The sequence below is a fragment of the Coenobita brevimanus genome, chromosome 22, assembly GCF_032717465.1.
Source record: "Coenobita brevimanus isolate Jiangsu-jjx chromosome 22, ASM3271746v2, whole genome shotgun sequence".
In the NCBI taxonomy this organism is placed as follows: Eukaryota; Metazoa; Arthropoda; class Malacostraca; order Decapoda; family Coenobitidae; genus Coenobita; species Coenobita brevimanus.
Genome location: NC_136975.1, coordinates 21,467,107 through 21,474,344, shown reverse-complemented (window position 1 = coordinate 21,474,344; position 7,238 = coordinate 21,467,107). Strand labels below are relative to the sequence as shown.

The 7,238-nt window shown below is 37.8% G+C and overlaps 1 pseudogene; it reads right to left on the bottom strand.

Annotated features, from left to right (window-relative positions):
* Window positions 1-1,016: 1,016 nt before the first annotated feature.
* On the bottom strand, window positions 1,017-1,135 carry LOC145392545 (5S ribosomal RNA; annotated as a pseudogene).
* Window positions 1,136-7,238: the final 6,103 nt, after the last annotated feature.

The window sequence follows — 7,238 nt, the reverse complement described above, 5'->3', positions numbered from 1 at the left end:
CTCCACCAAAATGTCTTCTCACACACTGGAGACGGTGGGAATCGGTGTAGAATCCTGTTGAAGGAATTGTAAAGGTAGCGTGTGCAGGCGAACTGAAACTGAGCAGATTAAATCTCTCTTTATTGGCCACAGAAAGATACAATTGCGACACAGAGAGAGCCCAGAGTAAGTACGTCCCTCACTTTACAGTGAAATGGTGTTTGGTTGCTTATCATTCACACTATATTACACATTGTTAATTATGAATAAACAACTTTGTATGTAATATGTTACAATAGTGTGCAACTACAACTCGTCATGGGAAACGATGTTGGCACCAGAATACCCATGTTCAACTCCCTGTTGCAGTTGTGCTGCAGCACAACTTTCTTGCTCACTCTTTTGTGCTTGCCATGGAAATGGCTGCTACAATCCTCAAAGTAAATAAGGAGTGTCAGATGAAGAAGTCCTCTTCTTCATCTGACACAATATATTAATTGTAGATATGTTTAGTTTATCAGTGTTTTTATATTTATAAGCAACATATATTTTTGATGTAAAGCATTTTGATCAATTTTGAAGGGCATAATTGGTCTAACATTCTGATATAAGGGATATGAACATTTTAGTTGTGAAAAAGATTATGGTTTAATCATGTTTGCTGGAAGAGACATGTTAAATATTTAAAAATGCTTATTGACAAAAAGACCTAATTCTCCATCCTTTTCCTGTATAGTTTGTTAAGAAAATGAAATATTGTGGTAATACCTGGTGATAGTCTAACAGGGTACGGTAATCACATTTGGTACCTTTTTTTAAGCAATTATAATTAATTGAGTAATTTTTCTTTTCACATTATACACATATATAATATACTTTGTTATGCCTAGAATTTCTTGAAATATGTTCATTTCATTTCATTCATTGCCAGACGCCATGTATCCCAAACGGGGTGGACAAGGGCTCAGAGTTAATTGTTTTACAGGGAGGGGCTCTAATCCTCCACCAACCTCACTTGACACGTAGGGAGAACGTTATGCCAACAGCATCTGGTGTTCCCAGGCGGTCACCCATCCAAGTACTAACCAGACCCAACGTTGCTTAACTTCGCTGATCGGACGGGAAGCGGTGTACTCAACGTGGTATGAAATATGTCTATAATTAAATAATGTAATAATAGTATAACTAGTGACAATAGTAATCAAAAATTGTATTTTTTAATTTTTTTGGGTGGCCATTTTGGATTCGGCCCATATAACCAAATGCTCAATTGTGCCAACTGGGTGCACTTTTTTATTTTCATTAGTTGGGTCCAATGTATCAAAAAATGCAGTAAAAGTTTGTATATGTCTCGGAACGAGTTCAGTGAAATTCCTTCAGACTAAAAACAGTTATTCACTGATAAATACAGTAGACAGTTGAAAAGTATTTTTTTTTTTTCTTAACAGAACAGAGGAAGGAAAAACATATAAATAGAAAAAAATAATCTATACCCCAGATTGTAGATGTCCTTCACTCATAAAAAAATTCTGTAACAGTTGGGCTTGAACAGCCGTAGGCTGAAGTTTGGGGGGAAACCACTTTGGAGAAGCAAGTTCAAATGAGATGCAATTAGGAGAACAGAAGAATTCTGATAGGCAGAAGTTGAACCTAAGATGTTTAACTATGCGCCTATTAATTACACTCAAACACTTTACAAAGAGAAGATGTGATAGCAATTGGTCTGCAATCAGAGGAGACAGATAAACTTCCTTTCTTCATAATTGGGTTGATATTGGCTACCTTCCAAAATGTGGAAATGAAGAAGTTTGTATGTATAGTCTACATAATTTAGAACAGGAGCAAGTTCTGGGGAACACTTTTTAAAAACAACTGGAGGAATCCCATCTGCACCTGGAGCTTTGTTGGTTGATAAATTGTCTAGAATGGATTTCACGTATCTAGTCAGTATCTTCAGCGGAGATATTTCGGGAGTCAAGTTCCAATACAGGGACGTTCTGGTTGACTTCCTCCAAGGTAAAATTCTGACAAATGTACTGGCAAGGATGTTCGCTTTGCTACGTGGGTCATTTATAGTGTTACCATCTGAAGATTTTAGTGGGAGAATGGGTGATGACTTGCTGAAGTTATTATTGAAAGAACTGAGTTGACCACAATATTCTACTGTCAATAGAATTATTTAATAGTTTGGAAGCTTGGTTGTAACGAAAGTTTGATTTAGCAAGATTTTGTACTGCTTTTGCATGGTTTCTTGCAATTTTAAACTGACTATGGAACTGAGAAGTTTTTTATTTGAAGCAAGAGTTATATGCTAAGGACTTCTGGGTCATTGCTCTGGCACAACTGCTGTCAAACCATTTTGGGGAGTCTGATCTTTATGTGAATTCTTGACTGGATAAACACTTCCATACCAGCTTGTGTTAAGTCCTGACTGTGGGACTGGATAGAATTTATGTCAATGGAAAAGAAAGACTGCCATGGACGCAAGATAATTTCTAAATCTATCCCAGTCTGCCCTATCAAGTGGTCACTCTGACAGGTTTAGAATAGGGAAGTATGGGAGGACTGACTAATAAGGCTTTGATGAGATTGTGATCGGAGGATCCAAGTGGTGAAATTACTTCTATCCTATGTTTATTTGGATTATTTGTCAGGAACAGGTCCAAGAAATAGGCATTATCGTCAGGATCATCTGGTATTGTTTTTTTTTTTTTTTCACAGAACGGAGGAAGGAAAAACAAAGGAATAAAAAAAAAAAACTAATCCATACACCAGATTACTGGTGTTGTCTGCTTATAAAATATCTGTAACATACTTGAACAGGTGTGGGTTGAAATTTGGAGGGAAACAACTCTGGGGAAGTGAGTTCCAGAGATGCAGTTCTGGGAATGAAAGAATTCTGATAGGCAGAAGCTCTGCGATATGGCTAAGTGACATTCCAGTCATGAGTGCTACCAGATGCCCGTGTAGCACGAGGGAAGGCATGGCAAGGTGGCACCATGGATGCAACTTCATCTGAGCATTTGCCCTAAAACTATCTGTAAAATAATGCAAGGGAGGCAACATTCCTTACTTGCAAGGGAGGTAGTTTACTTGTAATGGCAGGGTTGTTAATAATTCTAAGAGCTTTGTTTTGAATTTTGCCTAGTTGTTTTAATGCAACCTCTTCATGTCCATTCCACAAGAATGAGCAATATTCAAGCTGAGAGCGCACATGACTTACAGTATAAATTATAGCCAACTGCTCTCAATGAAGAAGTTACGGACTCTGTACAATAATCCAAGTTTATTTTAGGCGGTTTTAGCAAGTGATCTAACATGAGAGGTCCAGCTGAGGGAATTGTTAACCCACTGCGTGCCAGTGCCTTTCTACGGTCTGACGAAATTTCATGGCCAGTGCCAGTATCATTTTAAAATGGTTTAAAATATAAAACTTCTCTGTGACCACATTTTTCAAGATTTGCGGGTAAAAACTGGCAGGCATGTAAGGTAACTGTTCCTCTACCATACCCCAGGCTGTCAAGGCCATACACTCACTCACTCCCCCTCTCACGCTCGCTTTGCCTCACTCTGCCTGTGTGCCTCACGGAGTGCTGTATATAGTGATGGCATTCTGTAAATATTTTCTTGTAATTGTAAGGACTATATGGTGAAGTCAAGTTGTAAATACCTTCTTGTAAATGCCAGGACTGTACATAATGAAGTCAAATTGTACCTATCTTCAAGTAAGTGTAAGATAATGCACTCACAGTGAGAAAGACACTTGAATTGTGATAGATACTGAAGTAATAAGTAGGCTAGTCAGAAAAGTGTACTGAACATTGCTATACCTTCCCAGCATAAATACCTGAGTATACCTTACATAGAAAACAGCTTCATGTATGTAGTGAGCGTGAGAGTGGCTATATCTGTACACGAGCATGGAGGACTCAATAAAACTCATTTCCAAGCCTCGGTGAGAATTTTAATGGCAAAATTTGTTGTTTCCACATCAAAATCTATCATTTTAGCCAAAAAAAAAAAAAAAAGGTCGAAAATGGCCGCCACTGGGGTGATCCACAGGGCTAAAAATAGCCTGCACATGGCAGGTTAAGTGAGACACCAAGAATTTCAATACTTTTGGAGATGGGAATTTTAGTAGCAATGAAGGTAATGTACGAATCTGGCAATTTCAGTCTATTAGTAAGTTGTATATATTTAGTTTTACTAGCATTAAATGAGACAAGGTTGTTTTGGCCCCATTCACTGATCATAGATAGGTCTTGATTTATGGAGATGGCTGTACTGAGTTGAGAGGTAGAGATATTAGACTTTGTAAATGGGTATCTGAGAGTGAATGAACGATGTAGTGTTGAGTCATCTGAGTATGAGTGGATGGGATTGTGGGTGACAGATAAGAGATCACTAATATGAACCAGGAATAGGGTTGGCACCAGAACTGACCCCTGTGGCACACCAGCGTTAATTGAGTGAAAATTGGACTATACATCATCTACTTTTACTCCTATTTTCCTGTCACTAAGATATGAAGAAATCAAAGGAACAAAAGACGTTAGTCCATAGCAAGGGAGTTTAGAACGCAGGGAACAGTTGTCTTGCCAACTGCGTGATTAAACGATTCTGCACACAGCTCGCATTGTAGACCAGTATCATCAGCCCTGGCAGAATGCAATAACCATTCTACATTCTGGACGTTAAAATGTCCCAAAGCAGTCATTTCAATGGTAGGGGTAAGGTTAAGGTTAGTCAGCTGTGGATAGTCAAATACACTGGGTTCTGAAGAAGCATTAGGAAAGCGATAAACTATACAGATATATTGGTAATATTTAGATAGTTTATATATTGAAGAATCAAAATTATCTGCAGTGAATTTCAAAATTAGTGGCAACAGGAAATTCAGGTGCCACCCTTGTTGCGGAAGTTTGTAAAGAGTTGGTAACCTGAAAAACAAAATGAATTTATGTCAGCAGAGGGAGAGATTTGGCGTTCTGTCCTTTCAGAAGAAAAAAATAAAAATAATCTAGAATGATTTGAAGTCTCTTAACTCGCCCTAGGATGTTCCTGTTGTCTTCAGGATTTCCTTGCAGTTGCTCTGCTTCAACAGGATATTCTTCACTAAGTAGTAAATCCACAGGAGGCACCCTGTATTCAATGGCAGGATTGTGGAGCACTGCAGCTGCTACAATGATGATTTTCTTTGTGTCAAGACTTGTCTGCATTGATTTGCCAAGGCATGAAAACTGCCTTTTAAGTACTCGAAAGGCACGCTCCACTGTGTTTCTTATTCGAACATGTGATACATTGTACCGTTCTTCCTCGTCCTCTTGGGATTTCAGAAGTGGTGTCAGCAAGCAGTTATGGCAGGGATAACCATTATCACCAAGAAGATGTCCAGGATAGAGGCTGTCTTCCAGTTCTTGACATAATCTAAGGTTTTCAAAGATCCTGCTGTTATGGACACTACCTTGCCACTTTGCAACAATATTAAAAAATTGAAGTTGTGGTCCACATACAGCCTGAATGTTCAAAGAACAGAATCCCTTTCTACAACGAAAAACTTCAGGCTGGCGGACTGAAGGCCTTCTTACATATATGTGTGTACAGTCAATGCAACCTAACACACCAGGCATGTTACCAGTGCTCTTGAAAGCTCGCATGTTTTCAAGAATTTCCCTGAACGAGGGAAATTGGGTGATGTCCTGGCTCATCCTCGCTATGGCCTTTGCCACTCTAGCAAGACAGTGACTCACACATATTTGTGAAACATCAAAACAGTCTGCGACATTTATTTGATGACTGCCAATTGCCATGCATCTAACTGCTATGAGAACCTGTATGTGTGGTGGAACTGGGCAACCTATCCAAAAAGAAGAGGAAGTTTATAACAAGAAAAGTAATAGGTATGTAATATTGTGAATTTAAAAATAAACAAAATAAAAATGTTAAAATCTTGAAGCTTAAAATTTTAGTTTCAAAAATTTAAAATCTTAATATTTATAAAACCGTGTAGCTATGAGTTTCTAAAAATCACATACAATATAATCTCTTAATGTTACCAGTTGTTACCTCTTTTATCATTAAAGACTGACAATTGTTCTTGAATACTACGTATAAGAGTATGCATATGATCTTTGGTGAATCTGTACCGCAGGAAAAATTCAGTGTCTGACATAGCTTTAAAGGGGTTCATGCAGTCAGTTATAACCCTATGAATAGCCTACGCCTTGGCTGGTCATATCAAGCCAGGAGTTCCAGGTACCGGAGATTCGGAAACATTAAGAAGACTACCAGAAAACAAAAAGTTTTTGAGTAAAAAACTTAATGACAGACAATGTCTAATATATTTTTATTCAACAATGTTTTCCTTGTAAGTCAAAACCAGCGACACATCATGCATTTACAGCAGTTAAAGCAAAATAATAAGGCAGAAACGTGTGTTCTCATCAAATAATAGAACACGTGGTATAATTGTACAAGCTCATACCATTATTCTTCTAGTATGCTGATACGATGTTCTGATGTTTATTGCCGAGACTTCAATGATTCTCACCTATATAATTGGTGCGCGAGTTTGGTTCAAGAGATTGCTATTTTTTTAAAGGAGATGATATTTCACACTAACTTACAATATCCTCCATACTTGTGTCTATGTTAACAATGTATCAGCTAATGACTGTGAAGCATTTGACAGCCATCTTTGATATACTTTTTTTTTTTTTTTATGACCAATCATATTAACTCTTTCAACATGGCACCACTGAGAATCTTTTTCATATTAACTGAGCCTTGGCAGTGACACCTGTTCTGAGAATTAAAAAGGCTAGTCTCTCATCAATGAGAGAGAAGTCATTTGTGGTACTGTGACTATTAGAAGAGAAGTAAGACCTGGATCTTTCTAACTGATTATCCATTTGTGGGCCATTGCACCAACGAGGTTAGTAAATTAAACATTTGCACCTGCAGGTGGGTGAGAATTAGGTATGTGTTTTTTTCAGGTTAATATTCATTATGTACCTGCAGCTAATTAGGTTGGGTAAGGATCCATTTTATTTTTTTCTGTTCAATATTTACTTCGCACCTGCTGGTTAGGATAGGTAAGGACGCAGGTTTGCTTTACTCCAGGTTAGGTTAAGTTTGGTCAAGTTGGGTTCAGTGGCCTGAATGTGGGTTATATCATTATGTTTTCTGGTGTATTTTGGTACGACTAAATTGATTTTGAATATATTTATCCCCCAAATGCTTGTTTTTGCCATTTTTCC